The following is a 22,326-nucleotide window of genomic DNA, read 5'->3' on the forward strand; positions in this document are numbered from 1 at the left end:
TACGCAGAGAAAATGTTAATTATTATTTATATTCCAGGGTTTTTCAAAGAGATCAAGGCAGATTACTTTATGTAATGTCACCTCAGTAACAACTATACAAAAATAGACAAATATACACCCTCCTTTTTACTAAACCGCGATAGCGGTTTTTAGCACAGGGAGCTGCGCTGAATGCCCCGCACTGCTCTGGATGCTCATAGGCTCCCTGCGCTAAAAAACACTATTGCGGATTAGTAAAAGGGGGCCATATATAGACAGCAGATATAAATTCTCAAAACGGACACATTTTGCTCACTAAATTGAAAATAAAATCATTTTTCCTACCTTTGTTGTCTGGTGATTTCATGAGTCTCTGATTGCACTTTCTTCTTTTGACTGTACATCCAATATTTCTTCCCTTCTTTCAGCCTCCTGTATGCTTCCTCTCCTCCAAACCTCATTCCCTCCCCCAACTTTTTCTTCCTCTCTCCCTGCCCCTCCCCTTTCTTTCTGCCTTTCTTTGTCTCCCTGCCCCCTTTCTTTCTCTCTCCATGCCCCCTTTCTTTCATTCTTTCTATTTCCCTTCTTTTCTGTCTCCCTGTCCCCCCTTTCTTTCTGTTTCCCTTCTGTCTCCCTACCTGCCCCCTTTCTTTCTTTGTCTTTCTTTCTCCCTGCCTTCCCCAAGCCACCGCCGCCGCCATCGGGGAACAGGCCTCCAAGCTGTCCACTGCCGAGTTGTGAGCTCTCCCTGCTTCCTGACGCGGTAAACAGAAGCGCCGGGCCGACCAGCCTTCCTGACGTCAATTCTGACATCGTAGAGGAAGTTCCGGGCCAGCCAGGCAGCGATTGGCTGGCCCGGAACTTCCTCTACAACGTTGGGGGGGGGGGGGGGGGGAAGCTGGTCAGCCCGGCACTTCTGTTTACCACGTCGGGAAGCAGGTAGAATGCAAAGGCAACGCGAGTCTATCATAGAGTGTATCGCGATTGACTTGGACATGGAAGGCAGCTGTTGAAGCAATACCTAAAACAAGTACTTTCTGACTTTCTGCCTCCTACCAAGGTCATTCATGCTGAAACACTAGCATGGTACCCGGTTGCCAATTTTTGATTTCTGATCAGAAAGGTGGCTGAAAACTGCATCCTGCTGTGTCCCCGACCCTTTTATTTTTACCATCATTGTTATCTTTCCTTAAACCATTGTAGTTCTACCCTTTTTCGACCATGTTTCTGTTTGTATGTTGCTATTAGTTTGTTTTGTTTGTATTTTAATTGTCTGGCTTCCCCTAATTTTATTATGCACTTCGCTTAGAAATTTTTATAAGCCTTTTTGTCAAATTTTAACTAAGAAACTTCTATCCTTTTATTGAACATTGCAAATTTCCTAAATAAAGGCTGTACATTGCAATTCAATGGCCAAGAATTCAGGGGCTGTTTTTTTCTATGGAGAAAAAAGTTTATAAGTTCAACTTCTCTATTCTATTTGGCTTCATTATTACACTGATGAACTGTTAGGATGCGTTGCATAAATGCCGATCCTATCCTTCCTGGGTAGCAATCTATTTGCTGCTTCAGCAGAACATCCTTAGTTGTGGCCGACTGAATTGCAAGAATCTGCATCACTTCCAGTTGCTTAACATCACGTGCTCAGCGCATAAATGACCATTCATGGCGGTTTACAGAACAGAAAAAATCATTTTATTCTTTGACACTACAGCAGTGAGAGTACAGGAAGAGGTCTCGCTGAGGTTACCGCGAGTACAGGTGTTTACATCTACAGTGGAAACAATGGTTTTATTTCTGTCTCAAAGAGAATCCCAGTATAATTATGTATGCTGGAAACATGCCACCACTTTTGTGATATTATCGCAAATGAACAATTTGAACGTTACCAAACAGCTAGCAGAGGCAGAAATGTCTGAAATGCCTTTAAGCAGGTAAAAGAGTGACAACTGCAGCAGATGCTAACATTTATATGTTGATTATTATGTGCATAAATGTTTGTAATAATGGCAGATATGCACATACGTATAAATGGAGTCTGGGTAATAATAATAAATTTTATTTTTATATACCACCCTACCACATAGTTCTAGGCGGTTCACATACAGTACTAAAAATATACAAACAATGAATAAAAGTACAAAATCTAAAAACAAATAAAATTATACAATAATTAAATAAAATGCATTCGTGAAAATAGATAGATATTCCTTAAAAAGTACAACTGTAAAATCAATGTGCAAATTTCCAATCCATATTCTGAAACATCAATTTATAAACTTTTCGAATAAATCAGTTTTCAATAGTTTCCTAAAGGACATGTATGAATTTAATTTAATGGTGTCCTTGATATATGTAGTACGCTCCTCCTATCCTCAACGAAGAGAGAGGAGGATAGGAGGAGCGTACTACAAGGTGAAGTCAAAATGGAACAGGATGAAGGGAAGGAACAAGAGAAGGTCAATAGGAACATACCACAAGGGGGTGACAAAAGAGACAGAAATAGGAGTCGGCAAGTCAGTAAGGGGACAGAAAGAAAAACGAAGCACAAGAGAAAATAACAAGGAAGAAAAAATACCAGGACTTGAACTACATGTACACTAATGCAAGGAGCCTAAAAACAAAATGGGGGAATTAGAAGTCATAGCCAATAACGAGAGTCTAGACATCATAGGGATCACAGAAACATGGTGGAACGAGGAAAACAATTGGGTCATAGTTCTGCCAGGGTACAAGCTCTACCGAAGAGACAGGACATATCAGAAAGGAGGAGGAATCGCACTATATATCAAGGACATCATTAAATCAACCAGCGTGGACGCAGCAGCAACAAATGACCAACTGGAATCACTGGTTAAAAATACCAGGAAGGAATGGAACCGAGATAAAGATGGGACTGTACTACCGTCCACCTGGGCAAACTGAAGCAGATGATACAGAAATGGAAGACGAATTGAGGCGGGAATGCAGGAACACTAACACCATAATTATGGGAGACTTCAACTATCCTGGGATAGACTGGAGTCTTGGAACTTCAAAATGTACAAAGGAAACGAAGTTCCTGGAGGCTGTACGAGACTGCTTCATGGAATAACTTTGTCAAGGAACCAACGAGAGGGTCAGCGATTCTGGATCTAATACTCAACAGGCTGAAAGGACCTGCAAGGGAGTGGAAGTAGTGGCTCCATTAGGTAACAGTGACCACAACATGATCCAGTTCAAAGTGGAAGTAGGATTACCAAAGGGAAAAAGAACCAATGCAACAATGTTTAACTTCAAGAAAGGGAACTATGACGCCATGAGACGAATGGTGAGAAAAAAAGTCAAAAACAGCTCCAAGAAGGCGCAGACTGTGGAGCAAGCCTGGTCCTTATTCAAAGACACGGTAAATGAGGCGCAAAACCTGTACATACCCAGATTTAGAAAGGATACAAAAAGAATCAAACAAAAGACCCGGCATGGATAACCACTGAAGTAAAGAAAGTGATAGGAGACAAGAAAAGGACATTTCGGAAGTGGAAAAAGGACAAAACCGAAGAAAATTGGAAAGCGCACAGGAAGCAACAAAAAGAGTGTCACCGAGTGGTCAGAAAAGCAAAGAAAGAATATGAAGAGAGACTAGCTAAGGAAGCACGAAATTTTAAACCATTCTTCCGATATGTGAAAGGAAAACAGCTGGCGAGGGAGGAGGTGGGACCTCTGGATGAGGGCAACAAGAAGGGAGTGGTGAAGGAGGAAAAAGAGGTGGCTGACAGACTAAACATGTTCTTCTCATCGGTCTTTACAAGAGAAGACACATCCAATATGCCGGAACCGGAAAAAATCTTCAGGGGAGACCAAGAGGGAAAATTATCATGCATAGAGATAAACCTCGAAGATGTACTAAAGCAGATAGATAGACTAAAAGCTGACAAATCTCCGGGCCCAGACGGAATCCACCCGAGAACACTGAAAGAACTCAGAGATGAAACAGCGGAGTTACTGCAGCAGATTTGCAACCTAACCTTGAAAACAGGGGTAATCCCGGAGGACTGGAAGATAGCGAATGTTACACCTATCTTCAAAAAGGGATCGAGAGGCGACCCAGGAAACTACAGACCGGTAAGCTTAACCTCAATTCCGGGGAAGATGGCCGAATCATTGCTCAAGGAAGGTATCATTGAGCATTTAGAAAAAAATAATCTGATGAGAACAAGCCAGCATGGTTTCTGTAAAGGAAGATCATGCCTAACGAACCTACTGCATTTCTTTGAGGGGATAAGCGAGCAATTGGACAAGGGTGATCCAATAGACATCGTATATCTCGATTTCCAAAAAGCCTTCGACAAGGTACCTCATGAGCGCCTACTGAGGAATCTGTGGAGCCATGGGGTGGTAGGGGACGTGAACAAATGGATCAGAAATTGGCTGGCGGACAGGAAATAGAGGGTAGGAGTAAAAGGGCACTACTTGGACTGGAGAGGGGTTACAAGTGGGGTCCCACAGGGGTCAGTGTTGGGACCGCTGCTGTTCAATATATTCATAAATGACCTGGAAATAGGGACAAAGTGCTAAGTTATAAAATTTGCGGACGACACAAAACTCTCCAGTAGAGTTAGAACTGTTGAGGAATGCAAAGAATTACAAGGAGACCTGAACAAACTGAGTGAGCGGGCAAAAAGATGGCAGATGAGCTTCAATGAAGAGAAATGTAAAGTCTTGCATGTGGGGATGGGGAACCCAATGTACAGCTATACGATGGGAGGGAGGGTACTGGGGGAAGGCTGCCTAGAAAAAGACTTGGGGGTTTTGATGGATAAAACAATGAAGCCGGCGGTGCAATGTGCAGCGGTTTCAAAGAAAGCGAACAGAATGTTGGGCATAATCAAAAAGGGTATCACTACCAGAACGAAGGAAGTTATTCTACCACTGTATCGAGCGATGGTGCACCCACATCTGGAGTACTATGTCCAATACTGGTCGCCCTACCTTAAGAAGGATATGGTGATACTCGAGAGGGTCCAGAGAAGAGCGACAAGGATGATTAAGGGCATGGAAAACGAATGCTAGGAAGTTCTTCTACACTCAGAGGGTGGTGGACACCTGGAATGCGCTCCCAGTGGAGGTGATAGGGCAGAGTACAATATTGGGCATTCAAAAAGGAATTGGATGACTTCCTGAAGGAGAAGGGGATTGAAGGGTACAGATAGAGGGTAACTATACAGGTACTAATGAATAGGGAATAAAGAATTTAGGTAAGGACTTACAGGTCACGAACCTGGGGGGCCGCCGCGGGAGCGGACTGCTGGGCACGATGGACCCCTGGTCTGACCCGGCAGAGGCAATGCTTATGTTCTTAATGGGCCTGAGAAATAATAGAACTTAGCCATGAATCCATTTTACCTGCCTGAAAACCAAGCAATTTATCAGTGTGGGCAGGACTCATCCTTACACACATACCTTACAGAATACTTTAAATTGCACATTTAGATGTCAGTGCTGATACCAGGCTGGCATAAGTATTCACACATATATACCCTGAAAGTAGGGCCCTAATTTCTTCTACAGCAGTGGTCTCCAACCTTTTTAAAGTAAAGGGCCGCAGTGTGAATGTGAGAAAGCTCCGAGGGCCGAGGGAAGATTTCAAGCTTCCACATACTACTAATTTTGTAAATCACCTTGTCCTGCTTGTTTAGACCAGTTATTAAGCATTAAAAATTACAGGTAGTCTCCGGGTTAAGAACGAGTTCTGTTTTTTCAACAGCTCTTAAGTTGAATTTGTATGTAACTCGGATCCTGTACAGTATAGTCTATATAAACATTAAAGAAATAGTCCTCAAAACAAAGTACTGTACATTAAATAGAAAGAAAAGATAGGAGATTTACACTTACCGTCCCATTGTTCCCTCTCCACCACTACATCCAACATTTTCCCCTCTTATCTCTCTCTTCCCCATGCATCTGTACCTCACACTTTTCCCAACACCATGTCCAATATTTCTTTCTCCCTCCTTTTGCCCAACAATTCACCTCTTTCTTCATTTCCCCATGTGCACTGTCTATCTTTCCCTCTCACTCAGTCATCCATGTCCAATTCTCCCTTTCTAGTCCCTCCCCCACCTCAGCATATCTTTCCCTCACTCCCTCCATTGTTCCATCCTATCTCCATCCCTCCTTTCTTCCATCATTTATAATAATAATAATTTTTTTTTATATACTGCCTAACCAGCAGTTCATAGCAGTTTACACAAAGGGTACTCAGTATACAATATAATAATAACATCATACATAATAAATTTTAAGTAACTAATACAAGCATTAAAACTAATGAATAAAAATAACACAATATAAACTGAAATAAGTATAGCTAAAAAGATTAAAAGTACATTATAACTACATGATAATATGATAATCAGTAATGTATATTATATTGTTTAAATAAGTGGGTTTTAAGATCTTTTAGAAACTGAGAGTAAGTAAGAAATGGAGAAATGAGAAGATTCAAACATGAATTCATTAATCCTGCTTGGAATGCTAAGGTCCTATCCAAAAATTTTTTGTAACGACATGCATTTGCTAAAGGAAAATAAAACCAACCAGATCTACGAATATTTTTCTTAGAAATAAAAAAACTAAAATGAGAAACAAGGTAAGCCTGCGCTAAGCCAAATAAAACTTTAAAACAAATGCATCCAAATTTAAATAACACTCTAGCCTCAAATGGTAGCCAATGAAGCTTTTAATAATATTTGATAAAATTTGTCTGAAGTTTGTGCTCCCTCCCTTGCTTCTGTGTCCCAACACGACTCTGCTTCTCCCTTCCTGTCTAAACACGACCTTCCTCCTCACTTACATGTCCCAATGCGTCCCTCGTCGTCTTTCCCTCTCTCCCGACCATCCACTAAGGCCACCAGGGATCATCCACTAAGGCCACCAGGGATGGATGGTAGGCCTGGGGGAAGAGAGGGATCGCTCTGAGGGAGGGGGGACACAGATAATAACCACAAGGCCTATCTGGAATGTCCATTATATCCCTTACTGCTACAAAACTACAAATCCAACTTAATCTTCAAAATTATCCTTATTTCCCCACTAATCCTTTCTGCTTACATTTTTTTTGAAGTTATGGTGTTATTTTTGATTTTATCTGCTCTACTAAGACAAGTTTTCACGCACACCACCATTTTTCTACCCTAAAATCTTTCTCCCATGAGTCCACTGCTCTAGAACTTTCTTTCTACTCAATAATGCTATATTTAAAATTCTACATATGCAATACTTTTGTTAATTTTGGTTCATAGCATCTTGCTCATCACTTATTAAACAAGTATGGCATTCTTTCTTTTATTTTCATTTAAACAGTACAGTTAAAATGCCTTCATGAAATAAAAGGTAAAAGCAAGATTAGGGGTTTTGAAGACTACGTTTGTTACATTAACGGTTATTTTTCATATCCAATGCTCTGTAATGCTACAAATCTTAAAGTCATACTTTTTTTCCCTATAAGTTGCAAATTTCTATAGGCCCACACTGATGGCACAGTAATGACTATGTGCTAAAAATAAGGCTTTGACACACAGGGGATAAGTCTTCAAAGAAACTGATGTAAAAAAAAGTTTCTCATGATACCTTTGAGAATTCCACTGAAATATGATCGTACTCAAAAATGCATGAAGATCCTCCACCATTTGTCAATCTGTTACTAAACTGGCTATAGCTGGCTGCCCACTTCTTAAAAGCAAGAATACCCGTTCTGTTCTTAGCTCTGTCATCTTATTAGTGCATTTACTCCCATTAAGCATTTTCTTCTTCCTTAATTTTTTGGGGGGTTGGTATATGATTCACCATACGTACCACTAACTATGATTAACCAGAACACTGCATTTTACAATGTCATTTAACACAGAATCTCACCTCCAGTAATTTATCAGTCAATGTAGTGCTTTTCAAGACCAATCTTAAGTCTGGTGTTAGTGATAAAAACAGGAGGAGGAAATCCCAGCGCTGCCAAAAGGCTGAAAATTAGTCAGAAAACCCCCTGCAAGTTTACCATACATGGAACAGTAGTTTGTTTACGCTGAAAATAAAGTGGTAAACCCCTAAATACACAAACTGTCCTACCTCATTTAATCAAAATTTACAAAGAGTTTATCATTCCGTTAACTAAAGCACTAAAACTACAAACAATCAAAGAGTGGATTATTTTTCAAGAGAAAGCAAAGAAATGAAAATACAGTGGTACCTTGGTTTACGAGCATAATTCGTTCCAAAAGCATGCTTATAATCCAAAGTGCTCGTATATCAAAGCGACTTTCCCCATAAGAATTAATGGAAACTTGGACAATTCGTTCCACATCCCTAAAACTTAATTACCATTAGTGACGCCACCACCACTGCCTTGGCCATGGACCTATCCGCGCAGCTCCTCCAGTTTTCTTGGGGAGGACTCTGCTGCTGTTCGCTGCCTCTCATTTGCTGCCTGTCAAGTAGCTCTGGGAACCAGAGAGGGGGCTGTACTGCAGGGCGCTCATGTCGCTGCGGGTTGTGATGGTGCGCCCCGGCTCGAAGGTGCTGGCTGTAGTCAAACCGCCGCTGCCACTGAGCCTGGATAGGCACCGTTGGCCCTGCCTTTCTTGTGCCCCCAGACACCGCTCCACCGGATGCCACCGCCCACTCCTGCCGGACTCATTCTGACTCCCATGCTGACCCCGGGCCCTTTGCCAGCGCCAGCTGCCCGCCAGTAAGTACTTGTCCTTCTTGAGCAGGCCTCGTTGAGAGCCGGTTTGCCACTGCGTCCATGCCGTCATCCAAGCTCCACCCCCTTTTGATTGCACTTCCTATTTACGGCGGAGCTGGATGCGGCATGGGCAAGGCGGTGGTACTGGCGTGGGTTGGTGATGTCGCTGGATGTAAGGGTTTGGGGGTGGGCCGTGCTCACTTATCGAGTCAACACTTGTTTTGCGAATTAAAGTTTGCTCGAGTGTTTTGCTTGTCTTGCAAAATACTCGCAAACCGAGGTTTGACTGTATTTCATAAAAATAATATCCTGATATAACATGTCCTGGGGTTAAAGTTGCCATAAATATGATGCATACTGAAGCACAAAGGGGGTCTTATATTAAGACGCGCTAGACGAGTTAGTGTGTGCTAAATGCTAACATGCTCATTATATTCTATTAGCATTTAGCGTGTGCTAATATTTAGACTTTTTAGCCGCTAAATTGGCTAGCGTGCCTTAGTAAAAGACCCCCAAAGTTAAGCAAGTTGCAGCTCTACTCTCTAGAGGAGCGCAGGGAGAGGGGTGACATGATTGAGACATTTAAGTACGTCACAGGTCGTGTCGAGGTGGAAAATGACATATTCTTTCCTAAGGGACCTTCAGTCACAAGGGGGCACCTGCTCAAACTCAGAGGAGGGAGATTTGGTGGTGACACCAGGAAGTATTTCTTTACAGAAAGGGTGGTGGATCACTGGAACAAACTACCGGTGCAGGTGATTAAGGCCACTAGCGTGCTCGACTTTAAGAATAAATGGGACATCCACGTGGGATCTCTACGTGGGTCAAGCAGCACTCTGACTTAATGGGGTGGGACAGTGGAGTGGGCAGACTTGATGGGCTATAGCCCTTTTCTGCCGTCATCTTTCTATGTTTCTATATTAGATATGGGGAGGAATTCTAGTGAACCTGCTTTATCTTCCCTGTATTTTCTGCCATTAATAACTGCTGCAGTGTTGCAGTGCAGTGAAAAGCACTGCGCATAGAGTATCTCCGAGAGTTTTCTGAAAAGCTCGGCTTGAAAGAGCTTTGGATTTTTCAGCAGAGAGGAAACACAACTTCTAATATTTCCAGTAAAACGTGTAAAATGAGCTACCGACTGCAGGTTAAGAGCCAAAGGCCAGGCAAATATCAGAGGGCACATGCCAAATCTCTCAATGAAGCAGTAACACTAGTGTTTGATGCATCAAAGCAACATAAACAGGCAGAGTACCTTATGTATTACACAATTGCATTACCTTGAAGTACCCTCAGCAGTAAATATGATAGTTATTTGCTGCACAGTAAATTACAGGGACAGAAAAACTGGCGATTATTCTGATTTCCAGAGCTCCACCTATTTTCTTGCAAAACGCAGTTAAGTATTAGCTGATAACTGTATGGAATATATTACAAATGTCTTGTGAGAATATAATAAATGAGACTAATTAAAGTGTCTCTCATCCCTGTCAGTGCCTCCACTTGACACTTAAGGTCTGATTCATTAAGCCTTTTTCCCCACGGAGACAGAATGAGGGATGGGGCAAGGCCAAGAGATCAGATTTTTTTTTTTTTTAACTAAGAATATTTAATCAGAACAACCTGTCTGGATCCGTGCCAGCTCCTGGGAGCCTGAACCAGAGCTTGGTTCCATTGCATTTGGAGGTAACCTTCAATGGAAAAATCTCACCAGAATGAAAGGATTGTGTATTAACCTTTCAAAATATGCAAGCAGAGGAACAATTTTCCACCAGAGTGTAGGCTCAGATGCACTAAAGCCAGGGATCATTTAACATAACATAAGATAACATAAAAATTCACTTCTAGACCGCATTATCTTTAAGTTCTATGCGGTTTACACAAGATTAATTAAAAAATACACATAAGATGAGAATGAAAACTAAGAACCCAAGAATCTAGAAAATAAGTAAGTCTTAAGTTGTTTTCTAAAGTGTAAACAGGATACAGAAATTAGTAATAGGGGCTTCAGCTCCTTATCCCAGTTTAGTGATGATTGGATTTGCCGTCCCAATGCACAAAATGGCTCACTGCATGGTTTTGTGCACAATCGCTCAGTCTCCGATCCGGCCATGAAAATAAGGTCGTTAATATTGAAATGCCGTGTTCATGTTTATTAAAATTTTTGGTTCATAGACAACGGCGCGAAAGACAAAAGCGCGCACTGACAATTGAGCGCAGCGCGTGCCGCCGCACCGCTCTAAATTACAGTTTTTAGGGGCTCCGACGGGGGGTTTGTTGGGGAACCCCCCCAGTTTACTTAATAGACATCGCGCCGGCGTTATGGGGGGTTTGGGGGGTTGTAACCCTCCACATTTTACTGTAAACTGAACTTTTTACCTAAAAACAGGGAAAAAGTGAAGTTTTCAGTAAAATGTGGGGGGTTACAACCCCCCACAACACCCCTACAACACGGCGCAATGTCTATTAAGTAAAGTGGGGGGGTTCCCCCCCCACGCCCCCCCCGTCGGAGCGCTAAAAACAGTAATTTAGAGCGGTGCGGCGGCGCGCGCTACGCTCAATTGTCTGGGCGCGCCTTTATCCCAGCGCGCTTTTGACCTGACACCAAATTTTTAACTGTACTTTGGTTTAGCAACAGCACGGTTTACAAATAATAAAAAGAGAAAGAAATGCCATTAAAACATAGAAAAGCAAAAAGAAGAAAATAAAATTCAAAAAATTAAAAATAATTAAAGTCTAAATAATTGTCAAAGAAAGGACTCTACTCCCATATAAACTAGAAGAGCAATTGATGCTCTAACATGCTTCCCTTAGGTCACAAAAAAGTGATCGCTTTTAGTGACCTGTCCTACCCATAGTTCAGCCCCCAAATTAATATATTTATAACATACCATACTTTTTTTTTTAATGGGCACAGATGTTGTACGTGTGTTACACACATGCACAATATCAGTCCTATTAAAAAAAACTAAAAACGTGAACCAAGCTGCCCTCTTCTGATGACGAGCCGCTGCACCCCCTCGCCGACAACTGCGGGGAGGGGTTGCACAAAACCCCCAATGATGATGGCTGCCCTGTGAAAGCGACACACCCAGAGAGATAGGAGGAATGCCCACTCCCTCCTGCCTCAGCAACCTGGTTGTGCATCCAGGCCACTTAGACCTCCTTTCAACACTCCCATGACTCTCCCCTCCAGCACTATCCTGACAACGCCCCCCCCACCCCACCAAGACACAACCCTGGTGTGTGTGGGGGGGGGGGTCAGCTCAGACCCCAAGTTCAAGAAACCCCTCAGCCCCTCCCCCATACCTCATTGTAGAAGCCGGCAAGAAGAATGCCCACTCCCTCTTGCCAGCAGGCCCACCTCTTCGAAATGGGAGGCCTTCCCCTTCTTGGTGCATCCTGGGGTATACCAAGGAGGGGCCTAAAGCCCTGATTGGCCTGGATACCTTAAGCCCCTCCTTAAGTATCCAGTCCAATCGGAGTCTTAGGTCCCTCCCCAGTGCATACCAGGATGCACTGGGAAGGTGACCTAAGGCCTTGATTAGCCTGGATATCTTAAGCCCCTCCTTTGGGAAGGGCCTTAGGTATCTGAGCCAATCAGAGTCTCAGGATGCCCCAGGAAGTTGGCCTAATGCCCTGATTCACCCAGATACCTAAGGCCCCTCCCACATCTAAATAAAGTTGGACCTTATGGCGGTCAAGTTATCCAAGTAAACGATTTTCAAGAAAATATATAGTTTGACATCCAGTTCAAAAATGGCTTTTATTTGCCCTCGACTTTGGATGTTTTGCTTGAAACGTCCAAATTGGACTTAGAAATTCTGTTCAAAAATGGCCCTCTGTGTATTTTTTGGTTGGTTAAGTCATCTGAGCTACCTGCATTTTAAAGGCAATTCTATAACTGAATGCATACATTTACATGCATATACAGTGCTCCCCCACAAATTTGCGGTCGGCAGTTCGCAGTCCCAGTCATTCACGGTATTTTTCAACCGTGAATGACTGGGCTGGAGAGGGCAGCCGGAGCGCCAGCGAGTGAAGGAAATCATTCGCTGTATGCTCCGACCACCTCTTCCTATACCAATCAGGAGCTGCGTGTCAAAGCAGCTCCTGATTGGTGAGGCCTGACTTTAGTACAGGAAGAGGCAATTGGAGCATACAGTGAGTGATTTCCTTCACTCGCCGGTGCTCCGGCTGCCCTCTTCTGCCTCTCCAGCTGCCCTCTCCTATCTCCCCTGCCTAAAAAACGTATTCGTGCTTTTTCAAAATTCACAGGGGTTCCTGGCACGTAGCCCCTGCAAATTTTGGGGGAGTACTGTATATGCATTACAAACTATGCCACAATGTAACGTATAAGAGCTACAGAATGTAACTATAAGACTGTTGAAAATAGGATACTGCGGTTTGATGGACCTTTGGTCTGTCTCACTAGGGCAACTCTTATGTTCTTAATGGCATACGGATAGGTGGAACATAGGCGCGTCTTCAACATACAAGCAATTTTTAGATTACTATTCATTTTGTGTTTGCCCTACGTAGGCATGCCCATTTACACCTGTCGTTGACGTGGTAGAAATAATCATGCCTAAATTTTAGGTGTGCAATTCAGGCTTGCACTAGTATTCCAGAATAATATTGTGGGTGTCATAGAACTGGCATCAGCTAACCTAGGTATGGGTTATGGGTATAATATTCTTTTCCAAACGATCATTTGAGAGAACAAAACTTTTAAAAGGACTGACAGAGTTCCAGGAAATGATCTGTTAGAAAGTGCCAGACTTCAGTGGTACCATCGCCTTGCAACCATATGAAAACATTTATCATTTTAAAATAACATCTGGTCCAAGCAGCTCAATATGAATGCCTATCTTTGGCTTACTGCTGTATGTTATGGCCTGTTTAGTCTCACATAAACAACATTCAATACTTTTGTTTGCAGATATAAAACCACTTTACAGTAGATCTATTTTGGTAAGAACAACAGTTTGGCAACCTAAGAGGATTTATTCGTGTTTATGTAAGAAACCAAAGTGACTGATCATCCACAGTTATAAACCTGAAAAGAGTTCATAGAACAGAGTAAGTTAAACAAGGATGCACAATGGCGCCTGAGAGATTCTGAGAAATAAACCGCTGACTGCATAATCTAATTTACAAAGATTTGGGAAACTGATGCCCACAGTTGTTTTTACTTCATGAATTAAATTCACGTATATAACAAGCATAAGGTTACTGGTGTACATTTGACATTTTTTTTATTAGCAGCTGTGCTGGGAAATGCGAAGTAATCAAGAGTCTGTGAAAGCACATCCATATGCTAAAAATGAGTTTAAATAATGAAAGAAGATATGACATTAGCAAGTACCTATTTTTTTCAACTCTCTTTCACCAATTCATTCATCTCCTGATACAGGCTTGCCAAGACTTTTTTTGAATCAATATTTTATAGATGAAATTATGCACCACAAAGTGCATAAATATATGACATTCTGCAAAACACTATTTAGTTCTTATGATGACAGAAAAAGTAATGAAAGAAACATACAAACCAAACCTCAAACTATGGTGTCTCTAAACCAGGGGTGGGCAATCAAGGTCCTTGAGGGCCACAACCCAATCAAGTTTTGAAAATTTCCACAATGAATATGCATAAAATGGATTTGCATGTACTGCTTCCATTCTATGCAAATAGATTTCATGCATATTCATTGTGGAAATCTTAAAACCCCCAACTGGGTTGTGGCCCTCAAGGATCCTGGTTGACCATCCCTGCTCTAGACAGATGTATTTGCGAGAAGGGGGAGGTGCAAGTATAAAAGTAAAAAAGCCATAGTGACATTCACTCATATCCTGGCTCTCTGCCTTTAAACTGGATACAAAAAGCAGTACAAGGACTAGTCTTAAACAGGGTTAACATATGGCTCCGGAAAAAGGAGGATGGATTGAGACATCCGGTTTTGCTAACACCACTATAGACGTGGCTAACACCAGAAATGGTGACATAAAATGCCTATGTAGGTGTGATTCACAGCAATGATAGCACTGGAAATGTAGGCCTTGAAAATCCTGGCCTACATTTCCGGTGCCTATCTTTCCCAGAGGCGTGATTCTCTAAATGGTGCCTTTTAAGTTTCACGTTTATTAATGATCTGATTAATCGCCTATCATGGTTTCTAGGCAGTGTACATTAAAATATAGGAACATAAAAACACACATATGAAAGAAGTTACAAGGACCAAAACAAACTCACAATTACACAAGAGGGAATGGGGTAGAACTACAATAAATTTAAGAAAGTTAACATTAACCGTAGAGAATGACACGGTGGCGGTTACCCGCGGCTAGCCGCATTTAGCCGTGGGTAACCCGCCAAAACGGTGACCAAAAAAAATGGTCACCGCAAGTTCGGGGACAAGGCAATTCACCGCCCCGTTTGGCGGTGAATGGTAGCACGGGGCGGTGAACCATCTGGAACGTGTGGTGAACGAGCGGCAGCCCACTCTCTCCCGCCTGCCAGCCGACCATGCATCTCCCTCCCTCCCTTCTTTTCCCTTACCTTTTCTTGTTAAAATGCGCGTTTTCTATAAGGCTAGGAGCTGTATTACAGCCGAAGCCTTGAAGTCAAGTCGCGTTGCACACTGGAAAAAGTCTCCTCTGACGCAACTTCCTGTTTCCGGTTGCATCGGAGGAGACTTTTCTAGCCGGCAACCCGACGCAACTTCAAGGATCCGGCTGTAATACAGCTCCTAGCCTTATAGAAAACGCGTGTTTTAACAAGAAAAGGTAAGGGAAAAGAAGGGAGGGAGGGAAATGCACGGCTGGCCGGTGGGAGGGAGCTGCTGGACCGCGTGAAGGGTGCTGGGGGTGGGGGGATGGAGAGGAGAAGACGGGGATGGGGCCGGGACGGTGAAAGAGACAATGGGGCGGTGACGGGACGGTGAAGGGGAAGACAGAGACGGGGACGGGGCGGTGAAAGGGACAGCGGGGACGGGGTGGTGCAGAGGATGGTGATCCGGGGACGGGGACATAATTTTTCCCCGTGTCATTCTCTAATAAACCGGTTAAAAGGGAGTGAGGAAGGGGAAGTTTGTTCTTACTCATGGCTCTGGTTTATTAAATTGAAAACTTGAGGAATTATGAGTCGAGGAGAATACAGGCCATAATGCCACTTACACTCACAATTTGAGATAACAGTAAGCTATGCATGCCCTTGATGCATTTAGGTGCCCACAGTTATGCTAGGTCTAAGGCTGGTGTAACCACAGGTATGCCAATACCAGATTACTCTAGTATTCTATAAAGGAATCTGGGTACCTAGGTCTCATTAAAGAATAGGCTCTCGCCGTGTGGCATTGGGGTACCTAAAAGGAGGCAACACCTTATAGAACTGCCTCCATCCCCCTCATTCTACATAGTTCATCTGACAGTAAGAGCCAATTAGATGCATAATTTTACTGCTAAAATGGCGGTTACGTGACTAAACAGTGGGAAAAGAGCAACATATGTAAATGCACCAGTGGCATAGCCAGATCCACTATTTTGGATGGGTCCTTCTACCCCACCCCACCCCTGAGATATGAAAAAAAAATTACAGGTTTTTACACCTATTCCACATCCAGCATCTCTCCTCCTCTCAACTCTGCAGCCTCCAGGCATCTGCCCTCCTGTCTCCCAACCACATAACCTCCATGCAATACTTTACAGATGTCCCTGGCACCAGCAGCAATTTATTTTTGCTGCCGGCGCCGGCTTCCCTCTGCTGTGTCCCACTCTTGCTGATGTCACTTCCTGTTTCCTATCTGGAAGGATATAGCAGAGGGATGCCTGGGGGGAGGCAGTACTAGCAGCAAAAATGAATTGCTGCTGGTGCGAGGTATGGGGTTCAGAGATAGGAGGGTAGATGATGGAAGGCTGCAGAGTTGATAGGAGGAGAGAGCACTGTGGTGCCATCACTGGGTTGGCCTAAGCTATGCCACTAAACTGCACTTAGGTGTTATTCTATAACTTCACGTCTAATCCTTCCTGGATAGAACATTCATGTTTCAAGCAAATAGGCAGCAAGTCTGGCTGAGAAACTGCATAAATGAACCCAAACTGACTTACAATGCATTCCGAAAATCTATTAAAACCGCCCTATTCGACAAATTCATTGACTAAAACAGACCACCCTCTCTCACTATGATACTCCCCTCTGTAAACGCTTTTTCAAACTTTCAGGAAGCTCCAATTTTCATGTATTCTTTACCCATGGAACCCTAATTGATATGTATCTTTTCTATTTTAGGCTTCTTGTTATTCGCTGACTGTCCAGCCTTCTTTCAATGTGACCCGCCTAGAAGTCGCTTGACTATGGCGGTATAGAAAAATAAAGTTATTATTATTATTATTATTAAGTGCTCTAGCATGTAACTGCATGGGGGTATGGGCATGAGAGGGGAATGGGCATGGCATGCTCAGTAATTACTTGCCAACCTTTAGGAATACTGTCAGTTATGCATATAAAGGCCAGCATTTAGGTGCAAGCATTTACACCAGTCATTGACATGGTCTAAGTGGTTGTGCTTAAAGTTACATGCGTAATTGTAATTCTAGTATTCTGCATCAGAAACTATGCATGTAATTTCTGTTATAAAATTTGCACTTAGTGTTCGAACTCTAAGCACCTAACATGGGCAACCTTTCCAGAATTACCTCCTAGATGAGTTAAGTTTACCTGCATATTATAGGAAAGCCAACATTATAAAGCCTGCTTCTGCACATGAAGCTCTGTTTTACTCATAGAAACGCATCTGAAATGTGCTCTTTCTGCATGCAATGTTATCCTGTGGGGCTTGCACCAGTAATCATAATAAAACTATGTGGATACTTTGCGTTATTACCCCCCTCAAATATTATCCACAGAGATTTGACCTGCTTTTTAGGCATGTCACATAACCCTCCATTGCCGCAGTTACAAAATAAGTACCTGTATACAGTATAATATGTAAATTGCTTTGACTAACCACAGAAAGGCTGTATATCAAATCCCATCTCCTTTCCCTGCAAATACTGTTTTGGTTTTTTTGGGGGGGCCTAAAACAATCTGCATCATTTTGAATAATCAAAACTGCATGCGTTGATTGCCTGTCCTATCCCCAACACCAAGAATGTCAGTTAGGAAACTTTAAAAAGCACATTATTTCATATGAAATGCTTTTTCATGAATGGAAAAGGTTGCTGTACTATTTTCCTCCGAGTAAATACCAGGAAAAGTGCTACAAAGTATAGAAAACCTCTGGAACAGTATGTACAATGGGACTCTAATAAAATGAAAAAGAAGAAAGATATGATAGGACAGTGTTCTTCAACCACCGGTCCATGGACCAGTGCCGGTCCACAGAAATTTCCTGCCGGTCCACAGGGATAGCATGTGCATCAGGCACAAAACAGTGTTCTTCAACTGCCGGTCCACGGTGCGATCAATGTGGCGTTATCTTTGAGCCAGCTCCCTCGTCCTAACTGATTCAGTGCACAAAGCCACGGGCAGTGGCTCCTACGGGCATCCTGTGCCTGAACCGGAAGCCTTCTCTCTGATGTTGCAACGTCAGAGGGAAGGCTTCCAGATGAGGCACGGGACGTGCAATGTGCAATTAGTACTATTATGGGGGTGGGGTCTGGGGTGGAGATTGGGTAGAGATGGACGGGGTCTGGCCCACAACTTAGCGCAGTGTTCTTCGACCGCTGGTCCATGGACCAGTGCCGGTCCACAGAAATTTCCTGCCGGTCCACAGGGCCAGCACGTGCATCAGGCCCAAAACAGTGTTCTTCAACTGCTGGTCCACGGTGCGATCAATGCAGCGTTATCTTTGAGCCAGCTCCCTCTTCCTCACTGATTCAGTGCACAAAGCCATGGGCAGTGGCTCCTACGGGCATCCTGCGCCTGAACCAGAAGCCTTTTCTCTGACGTTGCAACAACAGAGGGAAGGCTTCCAGATGAGGCACGGGACGTGCAATGTGCAAATAGTACTATTATGGGGGCGGGGTCTGGGGTGGAGATTGGGTAGAGATGGACGGGGTCTGGCCCACAACTTAGCGCAGTGTTCTTCAACCGCCGGTCCATGGACCGATGCCAGTCCACAAAATAATTATTTTATTTCTGCCATAGGTGTAAAAAAGTTGAAAACCATTGTGATAGGATGCACAGATGGGAGTTTGCTTTAAAAACTTGTTTGGTCCTAACTTCTACAATCTGTATTAGCTTGGATCATTTCTAGTAAGCCAACTTAACATAATACTCTACTGTTCTTGCGGAAAGAACTTTATCAACTTCCAACATCATTTACAATCACAAAGAAATCATAAAAACATCAGAGAAACCACAGTCCATTAAACCCAGCATTTGGTCTCCAGCAATGAATGTGCATGTGTGTGTAACCGAGTGTTATGTGGATGTGTGCCTACTTATATAGTTCTTGGTAACAAAACAGAGGAGCAATGGGCTTAGAACCAGAGAACCAAGGTTCAAATCCTGCTTCTCCCACCAGCACTCTGTATAACCTTGGGCATGTCATGCTCCATTGCTTCCTGAAGAAAAAATTTGGACTCGGCAATAAAATAATTATAGTACTGGACTTGCAATGCATCTCTGACTCAGATTTGGAACGGCAGAAAATTACATCTATAAGACAAGTCCAAAAGTCTGTAACATAAAAGCAGTATCAAGTCAGTGAGTTTTTACCAACTTTTATACTCTTAATTCCCTTATAAACCAGATGGAAAAACTAGACAATTTAGATGTGATGACGTTAAAGACAATTTGAGGAAACGCTCCTTAATAAAATATTTAAAATTTGCAATAGACTCAGGAAGTGTGGCATTTTGTGATTAATTCTACTCTTTATGAATAAACCAGTGTGAATCATATTAGTGGCTTGGAAAAATCCACTGCTTATTCCTAGGATAAGCAACATCAAATCTGTTTTATTACTGGGATCTAGCTAGGAACTTAGGACCTGGGTTGGCCACTGTTGGAAACAGGATGCTGGGCTTGATGGACCTTCGGTCTGTCCCAGTATGGCAATTCTTGTACGATTAGGTTTTTACCTTCGATAATCTTCTTTCTGTTAGTCCCTGTAGGATTCCATACGCTAGGTGCTCCGGGAGTTGCAGAAATCCAACACTTTTCTGAGCACATGCTCCTCGCTCTCAGACTGAGTGCTAGAGCTACAGTATATCCAGTGAGTCCCAAAGCCAAGCAACATACCTAAAACAAATCAAGGACAAGGGGGGAGGGGAGATTCCCAGCAACACAAAAAATGTCTGAACTGGTCTGCTCTGCAAAGCATGAAACAAGTAATAAACAGGCACAAAGGCAACACAGAAAAACATTGAGGAACAATGCTGCGGTGTGCAACGAACACCCTCATGAGACAGCCTTCAGTAAAGCATAGTCACAGAAGTGGAAAACTGCTCACAGGATCTGACAACTGGTTGGAAAAATTTCAAGCCTGGAAGGAGAATAATCATGGCAGAATGAAGCAGGCTATTCTAAACAACAGAGAGGGTGGGTCTTAGAGAATCCTGCAGGGACTAACAGAAAAGAAGATTCTCGAAGGTAAAAACCTAATCTTCCATTCTGTTAGGTCCCTTCCGGATTCCATACACTAGGTGACGAAACAAAGCAATGGTAGCAGCTAGTGAGGGGCAAAAAAGCCTGCCCTCAACACTGAGGTCCACCCCCAAAAAAATCTGGCATCCAAACGAGCCACCACTCGAATTTGGTCAAACCAGGAAAAGTATGACGAAAGGATCAAGTAGCTGACCTGCAAATTTCATCTGGATGAAATGCGTGAGACTATGCCCATGACGCAGCAGCATTTCTAGTCGAATGGGCTGTAAGAGAAACCAGCGGCTGCTTGCTGTGGGCTATGTAAGACTCGGAAAATGGACAATCGAACCCACTGAACGATCAAGGAACTGAACGCCGGCTGAACAAGGCGAGGCACAGCAGTCAGGAAAAATAGGTGATCAGACATCTGGAAACCATTGGTCCTCTCCAAATAGTGGAGCAAGACTCTCCTGACATCCAACTTGCGCAAGACTCTCCTGACATCCTGTTGCTCCGAACCTGAGGAAGGAAACTACTACTACTACTATTAATTATTTCTATAGCGCTACCAGATGCACACAGCGCTGCACAGAGTCACAAAGAAGAAGAAAACAGTCCCTGCTCGAAAGAGCTTACCATCTAAACAGCCAAGACAGACAAACAGGATGTCATGGATACAGTTAAGGGGAACGGATAATCAGCTGGCTTGGTTGGAGGGCAGAGGGGTAGGGTTAAGGATAGAAGGCCAATGAACCTCTTGGGTAACCTGGAAGGCGGAAACCACCTTTGGTAGATGTTAAGTGCTGCAGTGCCACCTACTGGATTGACACCTTCACCCCTGAAGCAGGCTTTCCATTCAAAGCCGAAACACAGATCGATTTTCAATTGTTTATGTGATATAATTCGATGTATGATTATACTCAATAAACTCCATTTGTTCTCAAGCTGATATGTACATTCCCTTCCCCACTTGTTCTCTCTTTTTCCAGAGCATGGACAGGATCATTTATCTACCAATGACAAAATATCAAAATATCCAAGGTAAGATATTAGTATGCAGGGATCTCAAAGTCCCTCCTTGAGGGCCGCAATCCAGTCGGGTTTTCAGGATTTCCCCAATGAATATGCACTGAAAGCAGTGCATGCACATAGATCTCATGCATATTCATTGGGGAAATCTTGAAAACCCGACTGGATTGCGGCCCTCAAGGAGGGACTTTGAGATCCCTGGGATAGGGGTTCTTAACTCTGTCTTCAGGATGCATCCAACCAGTTAGAATTTCAGGATACCTACAATAAATATGCATGAAATAGACTGGCATACAATAAAGGCAGCACAGGCAAATTTATCTCAAGTACATTCATTGTGCATATTTTGAAAACCCAACAGGCTGGGTATGGTCTGAGTGTGGTTTAGGTAAGCTGCAGTTCCAGGGCTGTACTCAGAATCCCTGAACATATATACATCAGACACACAAGATGAGGATAATTTTCTTCTCAATGTGACAAGAGACTAGGGTTCTTAAGCCCAGATTCTCTAAAAGTTACTGAAAGTTAGGTACTGGCAGGCACATAGATCACACTTGCCAGCACCTAACTTAAGTGTTTTAATGGGTTTTACATGGCGTGATAATTGGTTCTGCCATTAAAAACTAATTAAAACCTCGTTTAAAAAAATTGAGCATCCTCTGGGACCATTGCCTAGTGACGTTGAAGCCCTGAAATGGGTGTTTAGGGGCATCACTGGACTTCGACGTAACTAGGCACTGCTGGCCGTGATTCTGTATGGATCCCTAGGCATTGGAAATGTAGGCCTGTAAAATCTTGGCCTACATTTCTGGTGCCTAAGATTCTTGCTAAGCTCCAGAATCACAAATTCTAGGAGGTGACGTCTGTCCATGATTAACACATGGTAGAGGCCAGTTTTCTAGATACCTTCCAAAGCAGGCATCACTTACAGAATCAGCCCCTTAGGGCTGAAATGTTTCTTAACTGCCCCATATCTGGTTAATTTTCAGAATGTTTTTTGACACCTTTCAGTTTA

At 43.1% G+C, this 22,326-nt stretch overlaps 1 protein-coding gene across 12 annotated transcripts in view; it reads right to left on the bottom strand.

Annotated features, from left to right (window-relative positions):
* Window positions 1–22,326, bottom strand: part of CLEC16A (C-type lectin domain containing 16A) — a 377,291-nt gene that overhangs the window by 29,702 nt on the left and 325,263 nt on the right. The window lies entirely within an intron of this gene.

The sequence above is a fragment of the Geotrypetes seraphini genome, chromosome 11 (assembly GCF_902459505.1).
Source record: "Geotrypetes seraphini chromosome 11, aGeoSer1.1, whole genome shotgun sequence".
NCBI classification, from domain to species: Eukaryota; Metazoa; Chordata; class Amphibia; order Gymnophiona; family Dermophiidae; genus Geotrypetes; species Geotrypetes seraphini.